The sequence below is a fragment of the Rutidosis leptorrhynchoides genome, chromosome 2 (assembly GCF_046630445.1).
Source record: "Rutidosis leptorrhynchoides isolate AG116_Rl617_1_P2 chromosome 2, CSIRO_AGI_Rlap_v1, whole genome shotgun sequence".
NCBI classification, from domain to species: Eukaryota; Viridiplantae; Streptophyta; class Magnoliopsida; order Asterales; family Asteraceae; genus Rutidosis; species Rutidosis leptorrhynchoides.
This window is the reverse complement of record NC_092334.1, coordinates 143,114,816-143,136,422: the sequence shown is the minus strand read 5'-3', so window position 1 is coordinate 143,136,422 and position 21,607 is coordinate 143,114,816. Positions and strand designations below refer to the sequence as shown.

The 21,607-nt window shown below is 33.1% G+C and overlaps 1 pseudogene; it reads left to right on the top strand.

The window, feature by feature from the left end:
* Positions 1–761: 761 nt before the first annotated feature.
* LOC139888319 (G-type lectin S-receptor-like serine/threonine-protein kinase CES101) overlaps positions 762–21,607 on the top strand; it is a 97,472-nt pseudogene continuing 76,626 nt past the window's right edge.

Below are 21,607 nucleotides of genomic sequence, written 5' to 3'. Positions count from 1 at the left end.
TTAGGTAGCAAAAGGAAACTCCAAAATTGTATTAATGTCGTGATCGTTTCCTTCCTTCAACTTATACGTCCACGTGTAATTTTGTAGAGACTGATTAGGATTAATTTCTGTTAATTACATAATTACACTTCAGTAATTGTGATTAGCAGGTTATTAATCAAATGACACGTCAGATTTATTCACATGATTTATACATGTGTATAGAAGAAGATAGATAGATAGATAGATAGATTTTAAACGGATCGCATATATGAATTTGTATCTTTATTCGGTTATATGACTGGATAATTGGGTTTATATCTGAAAATGTCTCCATACCCAGACCCACATAAAAATCTAAAAACGTCTCCATACCTGACCTAGACATGTATATCTGTAGAACAAACTCGGCCCAAAAATATCAAGTTTTGAATTTCCTCGTGTACAGGTATTTTTGCCATCCCTGGTCAAAATTCACATGGAACCATACGGGTTTTGATCACAGAATTAGTCAATATACAAATGTGTGAATTTTTTAATTTTTATATTAAAATATTAATATTAATATTAATTTGAATCCTATAAAAAAAGAAAAGAAAATATCATTAGAGATTTGGAGTTGACAAAAGAAAATATCATTAGAGATTTGGAGTTGACAAATGATATATGGTCTATGCTGCCGTTCAAAATATAAAAGAAAAATAAATATGGTGTATAGTGGCAGCTGATTTCTATTTCTATATATATTATAGTAACTGTCAAACCCATATATCATATTCAAATTTAACTACACAAAATTTCCTTCCTTCCCTGTGGATGGTAAGTATGATAACATTCATCATCTTCACAGTACTATCTATTAACTTGATCATCAAATCTTATCCGGCTGCCGGTGTTTCATCGATCAACGTTAACGGCCATTTAAACTTCACTTCTCAACTTGTGTCCCCAAATTCCAACTTCACCTTGGGATTTTTTTACCATTCCTGCAACAAAATACATTTATTTGGGAATTTGGTACACCACCCAAGATCCATCAACAAAAGTATGGGTAGCCAATCCATCCACACCGTTAGTATCAAATTCTAGCGTCCTAATGATCGATCCTGACACTGGGAAATTGATCATATCAGATGGAGGAACAAATCTTGTAAATATATCAGATAACCAATCTCGTGGTGGGGCTAATTTGATCGCAGTTCTAGAAGACACTGGTAATTTTCGGCTAAAGAATGAAACAGACAACCAGACGCTGTGGCAGAGTTTCGATTACCCAAGTAACGTACTTTTACCAGGTATGAAACTTGGGTCGGACCTTATAACGGGTAAGAATTGGTACTTGACTTCTTGGTTGAGCGATGACGTCCCTGATCCAGGTGCTTTTAGTTTGAGCTGGGAACCGGACGGAGAATATAATCAGAAATTAATGGTTCGACGACGTGGGCAGCCTTATTGGACTAGTGGGTATTTAGATAACCAAAAATTCGATTTTATGAGTGTTAATAATCCAATTAGTAGATACTGGTATAATATCAGTTATGTATACAATAACGAAGAAAGAAACTTTAATTATCGCGCCGTTAATGGTGTATGGCCCATGTGGATTTTGACTCCAAGTGGCCGACTCATGGATGGTGATAGTTCCATAATTTGGAGCCCCGAATTTTGTTATGGGTTTACTTCGGGTCACAACGGGTGTGCGGAAGGTACGAACTTGCCTAGTTGTAGGAGTCCTGATGATAAAGTTAGTCTAGTAAATGGTGATTTTGCTCCTGATACGACTAGCCGTTCGATAGATAATTCACAGCTAAGTGTTGGCGATTGTATGGAGCGATGCTGGAACGATTGTAGTTGTTTGGGGTTTATCACATCTTCTAGCAATGGAACTGGTTGTGTTACATGGACCGGGACTAAATCAGTCAATAACTTCACGGTCAATGTTCATGGGACTTCTGTAAACAACTATGTGCTGATTGCTGCAACTACTACACGTAATAAAGGTAAATGATGATATCATAAGTTGGAGAATTTGTGGCTTGGTTGTTATTTTTATCCTTGTTGGTGATTTTAGTGTCATCTAATAATCATTTTCATTTTAGGTAATTGAAATTTACTTAAAAAGCAAGAGTTATCTAGTTATACTTGGCAACGGGTTCGGAGAGTGCGAAATGCACACCCATAAGAGTCGACTAGACACTGCCGCGAAAATTGCGGGGGTTAAGGGGTTGCGCCCCCTTGCGGGGTCCAAGGGGCATTGCCCTTTCATTTTCAACCTCCAATGAAAACATAATATCAATTCAGTTTTGGCGGATTGCTTTTCATTAGAACACATACAGAAAAATCATATTCTCACTAATACTATAACTCGAATTGTTCTTGCCTACAGTCGAGTTGATTTCTTGTCTTATCCCAATTAAGATTTCGTGCAACCAAGGCTTGTAAGGGTCGAAATACTTAGTTAGGAAAGTGTTTCACGATTCAAGAAACAATTAGGGATTATCAATTTGCAAACCGTTTTCTAACGCATGTAGTTTGTATCTGAAATTCCATTGATCCCTATACATTAATCCGTTTAAGGATTGTCTATGTGGTTTGCATTTGAATCACCGGTAATCCCGTGGTTTGCATTTTTTTCATCACGGATGGTTCATGCGGTTTGTACAACATGGACCAACGGTGATTCAAATGCAAACCACATGGACCACTCATGACGGGAAATAGTACAGTGACCGACCACTGGTGATTTCCAATACAAACCATATGGATCATTCGTGATATTTTGTGTTGTTTTAATGTTAGTTTATATTTATATTCATATAGATTCTAGATGTTGCTTCAGTGTTCAAGAAGAATAAAATTAGAAACATGCATAGTAAATGATTATATGATAAGTTTGGACAATTTGTGGGTTATGTTATTTTAATGAGGGTGGACAGTGAAAAATTTATCCGTTTACACGATATTAGACAAGAAGGTAATTAACTTGATGGTGATGGCGTGATGCTAATTTGTGGGTTATGTTATTTTTTACAGGAAAGGATAAAAAATGGATTTGGGCACCCATTGGTGTTAGCACTGTGTTTTTCTTTTGCATCGGTCTATTGACGTATCGTAAGAGGTGGAATCTTAGACAACAGTGGCGGAACTTGACCCCGACTCGGGAGGGGGCGAAACTAATCGAAGGGAGGCAAACACTAAAAAAAAACCTTATTTTTTCGTAATTTTTTTTTTTCCTTTTTAGTGTACATGTTTTTTCCCCCGAAATCGAGGGGGGGCAGATACTCCCTTTGGTCCCTTAAATGTTTCGCCCCTGTTAGACAAGAAGGTGATTAACTTGATAGTGATGCTAACTTGTTAAGTTTTATAGGTATTTCAAACATTTTAAATAGTGATTTTGATTATTGATTTTAGAGGAGAAACAAAAAAAAGATGATGCATATTTACTTGAGCTGATGGCTTCAGAAAGTTTTAATGGGGCAGCTTATCCTGAAAGCAAGGGCAGAAAAGGAAGTGAATTTTTAGTATTCAGCTTTTCTGCTGTAGTTGCCGCCACAGATGATTTCTCAAATGAAAACAAGCTTGGCGAAGGTGGTTCCTGGCCTGTTTATAAGGTACAATTTGTTAGGAATTTGGCACCCAACAAGACAAGACATGTGATTTAAACCAATCATCAAACTCACGAACGACAAACGAATAATTAAAGCATAAGAACGATTAATAAAATCATAAAACAATACAGAGATTTAATGTGGTTATATCCCAACTCCAAACACGGAGAATGGTTTAGTCCACGGGCGCAAACCAAAGATTATTTACTATATTTTTGTGCACACTTTTACAGGCTATATGAGGGTTATATTTATAGGAAAACACAAAATAAGGAAGAAAGTCTTCTGACTTGCTGACCAAGATAAAATGTCACATTTGGTAACATTATGTCATCATTGGTGACATGCTATCAACATCAGCTCAAAAAGTCTCGATCCTTATTCTTACGTTTTACCACTTCATGTCACCAATGGTGACAATATGTCACCAGGAGTGACATTATGCTGGTCCCACTTTTTCTTTGTTCTAATTCCTCGCCACACTTTACAATCTCCCACTTGAGGACTTATAATGCTAAAAACGAACATATATTTCATAGTATTATTCCTCAAGAAAGACAAGCTTTTAGTTGCAATTGTTCTATTTACAAGTGATATTCGTTTAAAATATAAAAGGTGAAGACAAAAGACAGATTCGACGAATTGAAGACGCAAACGACCAAAAAGCTCAAAAGTACAAAATACAATCAAAGAGGTTCCAATTATTGATAAGAAACGTCTCGAAATTACAAGAGTACAAGATTCAAAACGCAAAGTACAAGATATTAAATTGTACGCAAGGATGTTCGAAAATCCGGGACCGGGACCAGAGTCAACTCTCAACGCTCGACGCAACAGACTAAAAATTACAAGTTAACTATGTATATAAATAAAATATAATGTATAATTAATTATATAAATTATATATATATATTATATTTATATAAAAATCCGTCGGCAAGAAAGGAGCCAAAATGGTGTGAGCTGGAAATACGAACTCCGCGACTTGCGGAGTTCAAAGAAGGAAAAGGCCGCGACTCGCGGAGCTCACCTGGACGAAAATTCCTATAAAAGGCAACGCATTCTGATCGTAAAAATATCCAATAATCTATCTCTCTCTCTCTCAATATATACGTAATATATATATATATATATATATATATATATATATATATATATATATATATATATATATATATATATATATATATATATATATATATATATATATATTTTAATTTTAATTTTAATTTTAAATCCTAATAATAAGGGTATGTTAGCGAATGTTGTAAGAGTGTAAGTCGAAATTCTGTCCGTGTAACGCTACGCTATTTTTAATCATTGTAAGTTATGTTTATATTATTTTCATTAATGTCTCGTAGCTAAGTTATTATTATGCTTATTTAAATCGAAATAATCATGATGTTGGGCTAATTACTAAAATTGGGTAATTGGGCTTTGTACCATAATTGGGGTTTGGATAAAAGAACGACACTTATGGAAATTAGACTATGGGCTATTAATGGGTTTTATATTAACTAAACAATACCTTGTTAATTTAATATACAAACTTATAATTTGACGTATTTATATATAACCACATACGCTTGACTGGGTACGGTGGGCGGGATATCTATAAATACCAATAATTATTCATTTTACCGGACACGGAACTGGATTAATAGTTAATAGACTTGTTGAAACAGGGGTGAATTACATTCAAGGGTAATTGGTGTAATTGTTAACAAAGTAGTAAAACCTTGGTTTACACGCAGTCGATAACCTGGTGTATTCATTAAACAAAGTATTAAAACCTTGTTACAATTCGAATCCCCAATTAGTTGGAATATTTGACTTCGGGAATAAGAATAATTTGACGAAGGCTTTCGCTCTTTATATTTATGACTGATGGACTATTATGGACAAATCCGTATGGACATATTAAATAATCCAGGACAAAGAACAATTAACCCATGGGCATAAAACTAAAATCAACATGTCAAACATCATGATTACGGAAGTTTAAATAAGCATAATTCTTTTATTTCATATTTAATTTTCTTTATTTTATATTTAATTGCACTTCTAATTATCGCACTTTTATTTATTGTTATTGTATTGAATTGCACTTTTAATTATCGTACTTTTTAATTATCGCAATTTTATTTTATCGCACTTTTATTTATCGCAATTTCTTTATAGTTATTTACTTTACGCTTTAAATTAAGTCTTGTATTTATTTTTAATATTTTACATTAGGTTTTAACTGCGACTAAAGTTTTAAAATCGACAAACCGGTCATTAAACGGTAAAAACCCCCTTTTATAATAATAATATTACTTATTTATATATTTGTATTTTTATAATTTAAAACTAATATAGTGTTAAGCTTTAATTAAAAGATTCCATGTGGAACGAACCGGACTTACTAAAAACTACACTACTGTACGATTAGGTACACTGCCTATAAGTGTTGTAGCAAGGTTTAAGTATATCCATTCTATAAATAAATAAATATCTTGTGTAAAAATTGTATCATATTTAATAGTATTTCGTTGTAAAAATAAAGCTATTTTATATACATCTCGCAGAACATCAAGTATTTTTGGCGCCGCTGCCGGGGAACTTAAAATCTAGCTTAAAAGCCGGAAGCGCAACGCTAATATAAAAAAAAAAAAGATTTTTATTTTTAGTTTACTTTTATAAAAATACGTTTTTGTAAAAATACGTTTTAAATATTCGAAAACATAGAAAAGAAAACAAAAATATAAATATTTTTAAGAGTTTGTTAAATATTTAAGTTTTATAAAGTTTCTTTATTTTTATTTTATAAAAATATAAGTCTTATTTAAATATTTTGTTTTATTAAAAACATAAAAAAAATATATAAATATATATATATATATATATATATATATATATATATATATATATATATATATATATATATATATATATATATAATTACGTTGAACCTGTCAAACGAAACAACCTGATCTGAAATTTGAAATTCCGCGACTCGCGGAGTTTTCCAGCTTCGAGAACCGCGACCCGCGGAGGAACCATGACACAGGTACACAGAAACCCTAACAACATTAATTACGGGATAATTATTATTATTATTAATTCTAAACCCTTATTAGGGTATTTTTATTATAATATTTAGTTTTAATTAGTTTATTTTGTTTTATTTAGTTTTATTTAGTTTAATTAAAATATAAAATTAATAGTTTAAATAAATAAATAATATAAAAATAATATTTTTATAAAAATTGTAATTTTTACAACTTTTAGTATATTTTTATATTTTGTTCCTTTTTAATTATTTTAGCGTAATATTTGTGTTTTTCGCTCGTATTTAGTTTTTAAACATAGTTTTTGCCATAGTTATTTTTATTTCTAGATTTTTTAGGCTTTGCCGTAAAATTCCTTAAGTGCTTTTTCTTTAGACTAAGATTAAAGTGTTTTAGAATTTTGCGACGCCTTTTTAAGTTTTAGTTCCTTTTTAAGATATTGCCATTTGGGATATAGTTTTACTTGTAAGCTTTAATAGTTTTAGAAGCAACTTTTAATTTTTAATTTTTAGTGCCTTTTTAAGTTTCAACACGCTACTTTCTTATTTTTATTTTTCGACGCCTTTTACCTATGTATCAATTATCACTCCAATTAGTAATCTCAATTTGCGATTATAATTTTAAGTTAGTGATAGTAATAAGGTTGGGTTAGTCGAGTGTTTTTAAGTTCTATTAGTCAATTTTTTTTCTTATTTTTCGACGCCTTTTATTTTTCGATCTTTTCTTTTTCGACCTTTTTCGACGCGCTCTTTTTCTTTCTTATTTCTCGCCATTCTAGTTTTTAGGACATAGATTTTTATTCTACTTCTTATCTAAATTTCTTAAAATTACGAAAATTTATTTTAAGTGGTTAAATTGATAGACATCATAATTTTCTGGTTCGTAGTAATAGTTGGATTTGTACGTGGACCGGGTTATTGGAGCCAAACAGTCCTCAATTATATTGACACCAAACGAATCCTGCCCCTCTGCTGCATCTTTTGGCTATTCGAAACGTGGGCAAAATCAGAAAAGTCTATTAATTGGATAACTTATATAATTTTTCTTTCCTTTTAAAAAACTAATAGGATATTCAGTGAATGCACCGAGCAAGACGTTCACCACCTTTTGTACGTTCACCACCTGTAACTCGATCAAGACATCTAGCTAATATTGTCACCGTTAATTTTTCTTTAGAATCGTCATCCAGTCGACCAAGTACTCCAGTTCAAATTTCCGATAATCCATTTTTTGAACCCGACCTCACAATTGAGAATCCGGAGAATATTCAGGGACAATTCATAGATCCTGAACCATTAATTTTTCCTCCGGAACCACCAATCATTCAAACAGAGATTGTTGAGGAACGAACCATTAAATCAGAATCCTCTAGTGATTCAGATTCAACAAATTCAATTATGGAAAATCTGGAACCTTTAAGCATGGAAGACCGAATGAGAGCTAAACGCACTGGCCAAGGTCACGCAATTACTCATCCTGACATTAATGCGCCAGATTATGAAATTAAAGGACAAATTCTACACATGGTGACTAATCAATGCCAATTTAGTGGTGCGCCGAAGGAAGATCCAAACGAACATCTTCGTACCTTTAATAGGATCTGCACACTATTTAAAATAAGAGAAGTTGAGGATGAAAAGATATATCTCATGTTATTTCCCTGAACTTTAAAGGGAGAAGCCAAAGATTGGTTGGAATCATTACCTGAAGGGGCGATTGATACATGGGACGTTTTAGTTGAAAATTTTCTTAAACAATTCTTTCCGGCATCTAAAGCTGTAAGACTTCAAGGAGAAATTGTTACGTTCACACAGAAACCGAATGAAACTCTATATGAGGCGTGGACTAGATTTGGAAAGTTATTAAGAGGATGTCCGCAACATGGTTTAGACACTTGTCAAATAGTACAAATATTCTACCAAGGATGCGACATCACTACAAGGAAAGACATAGATATAGCAGCTGGTGGTTCTATTATGAAGAAAACCGAAACTGATACTTATAAAATTATTGATAACACTGCTTCCCACTCACATGAGTGGCACCAAGAAAAAGATATCGTTAGATCATCTAAAGCAGCTAGAGCCGATTCTAGCCATGACTTAGATTCCATTTTCGCAAAGATAGATGCTGTCGAGAGACGAATGGAAAAGATGACTAAAGATATCCACTCAATACGAATTAGTTGTGAGCAGTGTGGAGGACCACATTTGACAAAAGATTGTCTTAGTATTGAACTAACAATGGAACAAAGAGAGAATATTTCTTACATAAACCAAAGGCCTGGAAATAATTATCAGAATAATTATCATCCGCCAAGACCAATTTACAATCAAAACCAGAACTATAACCGAAATATTCCATACAACAACCAACAAGGTCCTAGCAATCAACAAGTATCCAATAATACTTACAACCAGCAAAGACCTAATTTTCAAAACAAACCACCACAAACCGATGATAAAAAGCCGAATTTAGAAGATATGATGACAAAGCTAGTTGAAACTCAAACGCAGTTTTTCACATCTCAGAAACAAACTAATGAACAAAATGCTCAAGCATTTAGAAATCAACAAACTTCTATTCAAAACTTGGAACAAGAAGTAAGTAACCTAGCATGGTTAATAGGTGAAAGAAAACCGAGAAGTCTACCTAGTGATACAAATGTTAACCCCCGGAATGAAACAGCTAAAGCCATTACCACAAGAAGTGGTACAACACTTAAACCACCTGAAATACCTATAACTTCTGATGAATCTATTCATACTCCACAAGAACCACAACCTGAACAAGATAAGGAAACAGAACCGGTAGTTGAAAAGGTTAATGAAGATAACACAGTTAAGGCTAAACCTTATGTTAAACCATATCAACCACCACTTCCTTACCCGAGTAAAATGAAAAAAGAGAAACTTGAAGCCGAGCAATCCAAATTCTTGGATATGTTTAAACAGATAAATGTAAATCTTCCTTTCATTGATTTGATTTCAGGAATGCCTAGATATGCTAAATTCTTGAAAGATCTAATCACAAATAGAAAGAAAACGGAAGAACTCTCGGCTGTTACTATGAATGCTAATTGTTCAGCAGTGCTGTTGAATAAGATACCAGAAAAATTATCTGATCCAGAAAGTTTCACAATTCCATGTTTTCTGGGTAGTCTTAGTTAGAAGCATTGGCAGACTTAGGTGCTAGTATAAATTTAATGCCGTATTCACTATACGCTAAACTAGACCTTGGAGAATTGAAACCAACAAGAATAAGCATACAACTAGCCGATCGATTAATAAAATATCCTAGAGGGATAATGGAGAACATGCTAGTTAAAGTTGGTACTTTAGTATTTCCAGTAGATTTTGTTGTTCTGGACATGGAAGAAGATTCTCAAGTTCCTCTCATATTAGGAAGACCATTCTTAAACACGGCTAAAGCAATGATAGACGTGTTCGGTAAGAAACTGACCCTAAGTATAGAGGATGAGAGTGTTACCTTTTCAGTTGATAGAGTAATGCAACAACCGCAATCTGCAGATGATACATGTTATTATATTCAAACTATAGATTCACATGCAGAATTGTTAGAAGAATTTTCAGAATTACAAGGAACAGGAGAATGTTCTTTAGGAGAAGGAACTGAACCAATTGATGAAGCTAAAATGTTAGCTACACTAATAGCTAATGGATATGAACCAACAACAGAAGAAATTCAAATGCTAAAAGAAGAAGACAGATATTGATATAAATCATCGATAGAAAAACCTCCGAAATTAGAGTTAAAGCCACTTCCAAACCATTTGGAATACGCTTATTTACATGGTGAATCTGAATTACCTGTAATAATATCGTCTTCTCTTAATGAAAATGAGAAATCACAACTCATTTCTGTGTTGAAAGCTCATAAACCAGCCATTGCATGGAAGATTCATGATATTAAAGGAATAAGTCCTTCGTATTGCACACATAAAATCCTTATGGAAGAAGGTCATAAAACGTATGTGCAACGCCAACGAAGACTAAATCCTAATATGCAAGATATTGTTAAAAAAGAAATTATTAAACTGCTAGATGCAGGTTTAATTTATCCGATCTCTGATAGTCCATGGGTAAGCCCAGTTCAATGCGTGCCTAAGAAAGGTGGCATGACTGTCATTACAAATGAGAAAAATGAGCTTATTCCTACTAGGACTGTAACAGGATGGCGTGTGTGTATTGATTATAGAAAATTAAATGAGGCCACCAGAAAAGATCACTTTCCCTTACCTTTTATTGATCAAATGTTGGAAAGATTAGCCAGAAACAGTTACTATTGTTTTCTTGATGGATTTTCCGGATACTTTCAAATTCCAATAGCACCCGAAGACCAAGAGAAAACCACATTCACATGCCCTTATGGTACTTTTGCTTACAAACGCATGCCATTTGGACTTTGCAACGCCCCTGCAACCTTTCAAATGTGCATGATGGCGATTTTTCACGACATGATAGAAGAATGAATGGAAGTTTTCATGGATGACTTTTCAGTCTTCGTGATACATTTGAATCATGTTTAGTTAATCTTGAACGAATGCTTATTAGATGCGAACAATCAAATCTAGTACTTAATTGGGAGAAATGCCATTTCATGGTTAAAGAAGGCATCGTTCTTGGACATAAAATTTCAAAGGAAGGAATTGAAGTGGATAGAGCTAAAGTAGATGTAATTGCTAAACTTCCACATCCCACCAATGTTAGAGGAGTTAGGAGTTTTCTAGGGCATGCCGGTTTTTACCGACGTTTCATAAAAGATTTTTCTAAAATTGCCACTCCTATGAATAAACTCCTAGAAAAAGATGCTCCATTCATCTTTTCAGATGAATGCATCAAATCTTTTAATATTCTTAAAGAGAAACTCACTAATGCGCCGATCATGATAACACCAAATTGGAATCTACCGTTTGAACTAATGTGCGATGCAAGTGATTTTGTAATGGGAGCCGTTTTAGGACAAATGATTGAAAAACGATTTCAACCTATATATTATGCTAGTAAGACATTACAAGGAGCACAAAAGAACTATACAATTACTGAAAAAGAACTCCTTGCTATTGTCTTTGCTTTTGACAAATTTCGATCATATCTCGTTCTAGCAAAAACGGTGGTCTATACCGACCATTCTGCTCTTAGATACCTATTTTTGAAACAAGATGCTAAACCAAGATTAATCCGTTGGACCTTACTCTTACAAGACTTCGATATTGAAATCCGAGATAAAAGAGGAGCAGAAAATCTCGCCGCTGATCATCTTTCTCGTCTTGAAAATTCCGAATTAGAAGTTCTATATGAATCGGCCATACAAGACAACTTTCCTGATGAATATATATTGAAGATAGATTATAATGAAATTCCATGGTTTGCAGACTATGCAAACTACTTAGTATGTGGATTTCTTGAAAAAGGATTGTCGTACCAAAAACGAAAGAAATTCTTTAGTGATATAAAACACTATTTCTAGGAAGATCCACATTTGTTTAAAAGTTGTCCAGATGGAATAATACGCCGATGTGTATTCAGAGATGAAGCTAGTAAAATCTTAAACCATTGTCACACAGGACCAACAGGAGGGCATTATGGGCCTCAACTCACAGCAAGAAAAGTTTATGATGCTGGATTCTATTGACCTACAATTTACAAAGACGCACACCTTCTTTGCAAATTCTGTGATGCTTGTCAAAGGGTCGAAAAAATAAGTCAACGTGATGAAATGCCACAAAATGTCATTCAAGTATGTGAAGTATTTGACATTTGGGGTATTGACTTTATGGGTCCATTTCCAAAATCTCATAATAATCTATATATTCTCGTAGCCATTGATTATGTATCTAAATGGGCGAAAGCACAAGCTCTCCCAACTAACGATGCACGAGTTGTAGTCAACTTTTTAAAACGTCTTTTTGCAAGGTTTGGAACACCGAAAGCTTTAATAAGTGATCGAGGAACTCATTTCTGTAATAATCAACTTGAAAAAAGTTCTTAAAAGATATGGAGTAACTCATAAAATCTCCACCGCATATCATCCACAAACAAGTGGACAAGTTGAAAATACCAACCGAGCTTTAAAACGTATTCTAGAGAAAACCGTAGGATCAAATCCGAAGGAATGGTCCATTAAATTAGAGGATGCACTCTGGGCTTTTAGAACAGCCTACAAAACTCCAATTGGAACCACACCTTTTAAACTCGTTTATGGAAAAGCATGTCATCTTCCAGTAGAAATTGAACACAAAGCATTTTGGGCTTTGAAGATATGTAATCTTGATTTACATGAAGCTGGACGTCTACGGTTAAGTCAACTAAATGAATTAGAAGAATTAAGACATGAAGCATACGAAAATTCATTAATCTATAAAGAAAGAACGAAGAAATGGCATGATAAAAGAATCAGAAGTTCAAAAGAATTTAAAGAAGGAGACAGAGTTCTTCTTTTCAATTCACGATTCAAGCTATTACCTGAAAAATTGAAATCGAGATGGTATGGACCATTCATAGTCAAAAGAGTTTTTCCATACGGAACGATAGAATTAATAAATTCAAATGGGATTGAATTTAAAGTTAATGGTCACAGAGTTAAACATTACATACATGGTCCGATGGAAGTTGACAATGAAGTTAATCATAATTTCCCCACCCAAGAAAACCTTCAAAATGAAAACATAAATATGTTATCAACAACATATGAAAAATTAAAATTGGAATATAGGGAGGATTCAAATTTGAGTGATGAAGAAGAATTCTTATACAAACCTCCCATTCCAAGAAACGAAGAAAAATGTGAACAAGAAGTTCAAATAGAAGTGAAAGAACCAAGAAAAGAACACCCGAAAAAGGTTTACAAACCAACTCGACTTACTAAAGCAGGAGACCCGGGTGAATTTATCATTTCTTGCTTGCATAACGATGGTGCTGTATATAATGGACTCGCAGATTTAGGAGCAAGTGCAAATATTATGCCTCTTTCCTTATACAAAAGATTAGGCATGGGTAAATTAAAACCAACCAAAATAGGTGTTCAATCATTTGACCAAACCATTAAACACCCGGTTGGAATAGCAAATAATTTACTTGTTAACGTGGGAAGTTTGACCTTTGTTGCAAACTTCATAATGATTAATATGGAGGAAAACCTTGATATTCCTCTAATTCTAGGTCGCCCATTTTTAGCAACCACCGAGGCATTCATTGATGTAAGAGAAGGTAGAATGACACTTAGGGATAGTGATACATCGATCACCTTTGTGAACCGAAAGTTTAGATCTCCACCAACCAAAACTGTTAGACCAATAAAAACGCATAAGTGTGGGGAAGATGAAGAAACACTTAATGATGATCCAATCACAAAGAATGCCGTTGATGATACGAAATTAGATGAACCCATTTTTAACAGTTCAACGAAGAAACTTTATAAACGGATTCACGATGCTAAGATTAAAGGAAACTTTAAGTTATGTAACCGATTAATATCCAATTTATCGTCAAAAGAAAAGGCGATGTTAGTTGAATTTGTGAAAGTTACGGAGGAAATCAACAAATGGATTAAAGTAAAAGTCAAAGATATATAAGTTGTTGATGATTCAATTGAAAATAATGTTAATCACAATTTCAAGTAAGTATAGGGAGGTTTATGAATTTCTGTTTGAGTTAGATTTTCTGTTTTCGTGTAGTTCTCGAAAATGGAACTCGAATGGTCTTTCCCTAGCAGACCCTAAAGAACTAGTCTTCTCCCCCCATTCTGAATTTTTATTTTTTTTTTTAGGTTTTTACGAAATGAAGACTTCCTGTGAATTAAACCATGGTCTAATGCTACACGCTTTGATCACTAAACGTAATAATGACACACTTTCGAGTGAACTAGTATCAGTAATCAGAGAAAGATTGGACGGAGTAAGAAAAGAATCCAGATGCGAAGATAATAAGTTACAATTTGGTAAAGGAAAATCAAAATCCGCAGCGAAAAGAAGAGCACGACACCTTGAAAAATGTCACAAATGCGGAAAATGGTCACATGGAGGTAAATGTTCAAATAATCAAACCTATTCAAACACCGAATTTGTTACTTTATGCAGAGACGGACCGTTCATATGTTTAGAAGAAAAAACACTGAATGCTCGAGGTTACGCCTATGTAGCTATGGAAAACCAATTAAATCGACTATCTTATGAGTGGGATAGATCATATCACTAAGAATACTATCTCACAGGTAAGTCTGTACAGTTTTTATTTTTTATTTTTATTTTTAACCTTTTGATAATAAACGCTAATTTGTTCGCTATAAAGTATTAAATTGATATTCGATGAAATTAGGTTTGGCGACCGAAATTATTGATATCATTCAAAAATTTATTACATTACTGCGAAATTTAACGTTTATTCTTAAGGTATAAATATCTTTAATCAATCAACCCAAAATATTTCAAAAATTCGTCATGAGTTAAATTAGGTCATGGAACCGAAATTACTTTACCGAAAAGAGGGGCGCATATTTTTGATAATATTTGATTGATTAAAGTGGGATAAAAGTCAAAAAGATTTTTAATTTTATTTTTACCATGTTTTTAAAATTAATATAAAAATCTTAAATTAATATTGTAAACTTTTTAAATTAATATATTTAAAATTGTAAATATTTGAACAATTGATATTTTTAAGTTTGTATGTATAAAAACAAAAATATAATATAAGTTTGGTGTGAATTTATAATATGAATTTTTAATTAAGTTTGGTGTGAATTTTTAATTTTATGCATTTTTAAATTTAAGTTGTGTGAATTTAAAGACCAAAATTTACTTTTTCTCATTAAGTTAAAAATATGATTTTTAAAAATTCGTCGTAAGTTGAAGACTAGGTCTTTGAACCGAAATTGCTTTACCCGAGGGAGGAACGAGAACTTTTATTATCATTATTTTTAATCTTATTGAATTAAAGTATGCCAAAAACATTAAAAAACCCAAAAAAATCTTAGCTTTTAAAACAATCGCTACAAAAAGACAAATTTTAAAATTTTGTCGAGGGACGGACTAGGACATCGTTCCGACACGACCTCGTCCTAAAACAAAGGAAAACAAAATTTTAAATTTATTTTATATTTGTTTTATAAGTTAAGGCTTAAAAAAATAAAAAATAAAAAAAAAGGCCGCGACTCGCGGAGTTTGTAAGGGTCAAACACCGCAAGTCGCGGAGAGACCAAAATTCAGAAAAAAAAATAAAAATGCTGGAAACAGATCAGTTGCACACTACCACCCACAAAAACTGCGAAAATACCCGAAAATCACCTCTAAAATCCGATTTTTTCACCATTAATCATCACATTTTTTACTAAAATCATGTTGAGAAGGATGCTATCAAGGAATTACTCAATAAAAACGGTAAATTTCTACACCTAAACACCATTTAATCCGAAAATTAGTGTTCTTGAGCAAATTTTATACCCAATTCGATTTTGATATTTTTTAGTGTAATTATGCTTAAATTGCTTATGTATTATGCTTGTATAACCTAGATTGATGCTATTTAACATGATTAGAAGCCTTAAACTTCAAATTTTGAGTAATCTAGGGTTTGTGTTCTTGAGCAAATTTGGGGCTTTTTGATATAAACAGGTTATGGCCGATTTTTGTCATGAATTATTGCTAAATTAAGTAGTGTAACATGTTTAGGTAGTTAAATGATCCAAACTTTGAGCCTAAATATGATTTTTGAGAATTAAAGTGGACTTTTTCAAGTCTAAAATTCATGAACTTGATTTTTGAGAGATAATGCCATTTGAAACTTGTTTAATTGCTAGTAATGATTATTTTGACATGTTATTTGAGTTGAATGCTTATGAACTTGGCTAACATTTTCGTATATGCTTATTTGAAAAAGTGTAGATTTGATAAAAATATGAAAATGAGCATAAGTTTGATATAAATTGGACATGTTATTGTAATTATTTTGATTGATGATTTTGCTGACACTAATGCATATTTGGATGCACAAAAATTGTGTTTAATGTGTTTTGCAGACTGAAAGGGGTGAATCTTCATCCCAAGCTCGCAATGCTCCTCCTGAGAATGCAGAACAACAGGATGTTGATAGCTATTACAAACAAGATATACCTCACCCAGTTATGACATTTTCAGATATGCACGTGGAAAATTTGTACCCAAACTTGAGAATAGACAGACGTTGGATAGATTATCCAAAATACCAAAGGGGCTTGCATACTCTTCATTCTAAAGCTGTTGATCTACCTAGGGTAATAGAATAGGGACCATTAGAAGCTGTAGAATTGGCCGAGCCAATTAGAGAATTACTTACACAGAGGTATGGTAATTCTACTTTTAACGACTGGGTACGTTTATTTAACATGCGTAGACCTGTATATAAAGTATGGTGTGAAGAATTATTGTGTAGTATAGAAATAAATGATCGGGTAGCTAGTTTAACCGATCGTTCTTTTATTAGATTTTTGTTAGGAGGTTCGATGCACCACATGTCTCTACTAGACATGGCTCAGACCTTACGTATATATACGCCTGAGGAGCTAGCATCTGCCGATTGTCGAGGGTTGATACTAAATGGTAGGAAAATTGATGAAAATTTTGATACGCATGGTGTATGGAGTCAAATGACTAGCCATCACCGATTTAAAGGGGGAAATTACTCTTATTTGGATTTAGATAGAGCAGAGTTAAGAGTAATTCATAGGTTTTTAGCTAATTCGATTACACAAAGAGGTAAGAATAAGGAAAAGGTAAATGAACAGGATTTGTTTTACCACATGTGTATTCGAGACCCACAAAGCGCTGTAAGTATACCTTATTGTGTGGGTTATTATTTATCAGCTATGGTTAGGGGGATGAGACCGCACAGTATAATAGGAGGTGGTATATTTATTACACTAATTGCTGAGTATCTCAATGTGGATATAAGTCGGGGGGGATTATTAGTCGAAGAACCAGAACCCCACGATACAATTGGTTTAAATGTATACCATGGTGCGAAGGTTTTGAAGAGGCAAAATAACGCCGCAGTACAATACCATGGTAGACATCCACAGGTTGAGAGAAACCAACAGCCAGGTAATGTGGGAGGGGGAAATGAAATGACAGAAATGCAAAGGTTTATAGCTTCACAAGAGTATGAAAATGCTAGACATCGAGCATTTGAAGATTGGCAAGTTCATCAAAACCAAATCATAGCTCATTGCCAACATGTAGGTAGAAACTATATTCCTACTCCATCGCCCATATTTCCTCCCTGGTCTATAGAGATGCAACCACCGTATCCTACTTATAACCCAGCTGAAGCATTCTATAAAACATACGGTTATGCATGGAACCCCTACTGGTATCAGTATCATCCCTAGTTTATTTAGTTATATTTATTTTATTATTTGTATTGTGGATACATTTAATACTTATGTTAATATTGTAATAGTTTTTATAATTTTCTAACTTATTATTAGATTTTAATAATTTTTGAATGTGGGGTAATATACCAAACTTCAAAAATATGCATATATGTTTGCAGTTTATCTTATGTACACAACAGGGTAAAACAGCACATTTTCAAAGACTGGCATTAAGTTCAGCAAAAGCAATTAATTTTGACGACAAGATGAAAAATAAATGTGATGTAACAACAAGACGGAATGAACAAATGATATGCACCATTTATCATTCAGCAAACAAACGCCAATATGTTTGGAAACTTTGGTAAAATTTAATCATTTTTCTACGCTAATCACCCTCAATAATTTAAAATTGTTACTGATTTCTTGCAAATGAGGGCATTGCAAAATCTTAAGTGTGGGAAGGGGTTAAATTCTTTCGGATTTTTAAAATTTTTACTTTATACACTTGGTTACCATTAAAAATACTAGTAAAGTAGTAGTTGTATTAGAATCTAGTGCTCTCTGATAATAAAGAACAGCCCTAGTCTTATATACTGACTACCCAATTCTAGTAAAAAATTTTAAAATTTTTTTTTCCAATTAAATGAACTCAAAATCATGTTTATATATATTTATGAACGATAAAACTAGGTGTTAACACCGAAATTATTGTTACCTTGGAAAGGACATAAATTGAGAAACAACCCAAAATGTTAGAATTCATTTAAGAATAGAATAGAGGAGAACAAAAAGAAAAAATAAAAGCCAAGTGTGGAAAAATTCACCAAGTTATTCAAAATATATGTCACATATTTCTAAAACAAATAATTAAAAATACTTTTATTTTGAACGATAATTAACTATTTTACCCGATTTACTGTAAGAAAGATGGATCTACACGATGAATCAATTCCATCATTAAAAGGAAGTAAAGTCTTCCGAAAAAGAAACGCGCTTCTTGATTTAGGTCATGAAGTTGTCGTCCAGACCAGCTGTAGGTTGATGAAAAATCTAGAAAAGTCATCACTAAAATCAGCAGGAAATCCACGGACCTCAGCATCAAACAGGGTCGCCAAGTGGTCAGATTTATCCTAACCATGAGAAGGATTTATCTCGTACAATGGGGAGGGCACCTGCAAATTAGCTGGATAAGACTAATGAATCAGATCCCCAGAAAGGATAATCTCCTTAAAGATCAAAAATCAGCTTTTAAGACTGATATTACTCAATCCTAGAGATTAACCTTAAAGATTGAGAATTCAAACTCATGGAATTCAATGATATCTAAACTCGAGCTTGAACGAGAAAATATTTTGATCAAAATTACAAACCGATTTGTTTTCTAAAAACCCATTTTCAATACGTTCATTACCATTGAACGTAAAATCCTAGGAATTCACCTGGAATTCATTAGGTCACCTGAACCAAATCAGGTGTCAACCGTAAGAACGGTGGTTGCATAGCATGGTCAAAGACAGGACCTTGTGCCAGACCGAAAAATTATAAGGGTGAGCTTTACTATTGCTCCTACAAAGAATAGTAATTGCGTCCGACACGTTATAGACCATAATTAAAAGCATGTCAGGGGACATTGCCTTAAACAGTGCTTGTTCAACGCTTTCCTTTACAACCGGACGGTAGTTTACCGAAAGGTAATATACGGAACAAGTAAACTGGATGTGTTGCTTTCCCAATACAAGGTTAGCAAGTGGGTGACACAAAATCACAAGTTTTGAGCTAAAATTTCAAATCTGAAACCCACCAAACCCACAAAAAGAATTTGCAAACACCGGTGAAGAGTTATTCCGGAAAACTTATCTAGGGTAAAAGCTAGATTGAATTTTCAAAAAGATCAAATATTTTCATAAAGATCCAATTTTCTTAAAGGATCTAAATTTTATAGTCATGTGGGACTGTAAACCACATCATTACTACCATTGTTTATACCGCCGTAAAGAAATCACTGATGTACAAAGTGTGAAGAATAAAGAAGTGATTCTAGTATTTCAAGACTATATTGCTTGAGGACAAGCAACGCTCAAGTGTGGGAATATTTGATAATGCTAAAAACGAACATATATTTCATAGCATTATTCCTCAAGAAATACAAGCTTTTAGTTACAATTGTTCTATTTACAAGTGATATTCGTTTAAAATATAAAAGGTGAAGACAAAAGACAGATTCGACGAATTGAAGACGCAAACGACCAAAGAGCTCAAAAGTACAAAATACAATCAAAGAGGTTCCAATTATTGATAAGAAACGTCTCGAAATTACAAGAGTACAAGATTCAAAACGCAAAGTACAAGATATTAAATTGTACGCAAGGACGTTCGAAAATCCAGGACCGGGACCAGAGTCAACTCTCAACGCTCGACGCAACGGACTAAAAATTACAAGTTAACTATGTATATAAATATAATATAATATATAATTAATTATATAAATTATATATATATATTATATTTATATAAAAATCCGTCGGCAAGAAAGGAGCCAAAATGGTGTGAGCTGGAAATACGAACTCCGCGACTTGCGGAGTTCAAAGAAGGAAAAGGCCGCGATTCGCGGAGCTCACCTGGACGAAAATTCCTATAAAAGGCAACGCATTCTGATCGTAAAAATATCCAATAATCTATCTCTCTCTCTCAATATATACGTAATATATATATATTTATATTTTAATTTTAATTTTAATTTTAAATCCTAATAATAAGTGTATGTTAGCGAATGTTGTAAGGGTGTAAGTCAAAATTCTGTCTGTGTATCGCTACGCTATTTTTAATCATTGTAAGTTATGTTTATATTATTTTCATTAATGTCTCGTAGCTAAGTTATTATTATGCTTATTTAAATCGAAGTAATCATGATGTTGGGCTAATTACTAAAATTGGGTAATTGGGCTTTGTACCATAATTGGGGTTTGGATAAAAGAACGACACTTGTGGAAATTAGACTATGGGCTATTAATGGGTTTTATATTAACTAAACAATACCTTGTTAGTTTAATATACAAACTTATAATTTGACGTATTTATATATAACCACATACGCTTGACTGGGTACGGTGGGTGAGATATCTATAAATACCAATAATTATTCATTTTACCGGATACGGAACTGGATTAATAGTTAATAGACTTGTTGAAACAGGGGTGAATTATATTCAAGGGTAATTGGTGTAATTGTTAACAAAATAGTAAAACCTTGGTTTACACGCAGTCGATAACCTGGTGTATTCATTAAACAAAGTATTAAAACCTTGTTACAATTCGAATCCCCAATTAGTTGGAATATTTGACTTCGGGAATAAGAATAATTTGACGAAGGCTTTCGCTCTTTATATTTATGACTGATGGACTATTATGGACAAATTCGTATGGACATATTAAATAATCCAGGACAAAGAATAATTAACCCATGGGCATAAAACTAAAATCAACATGTCAAACATCATGATTACGGAAGTTTAAATAAGCATAATTCTTTTATTTCATATTTAATTTCCTTTATTTTATATTTAATTGCACTTCTAATTATCGCACTTTTATTTATTG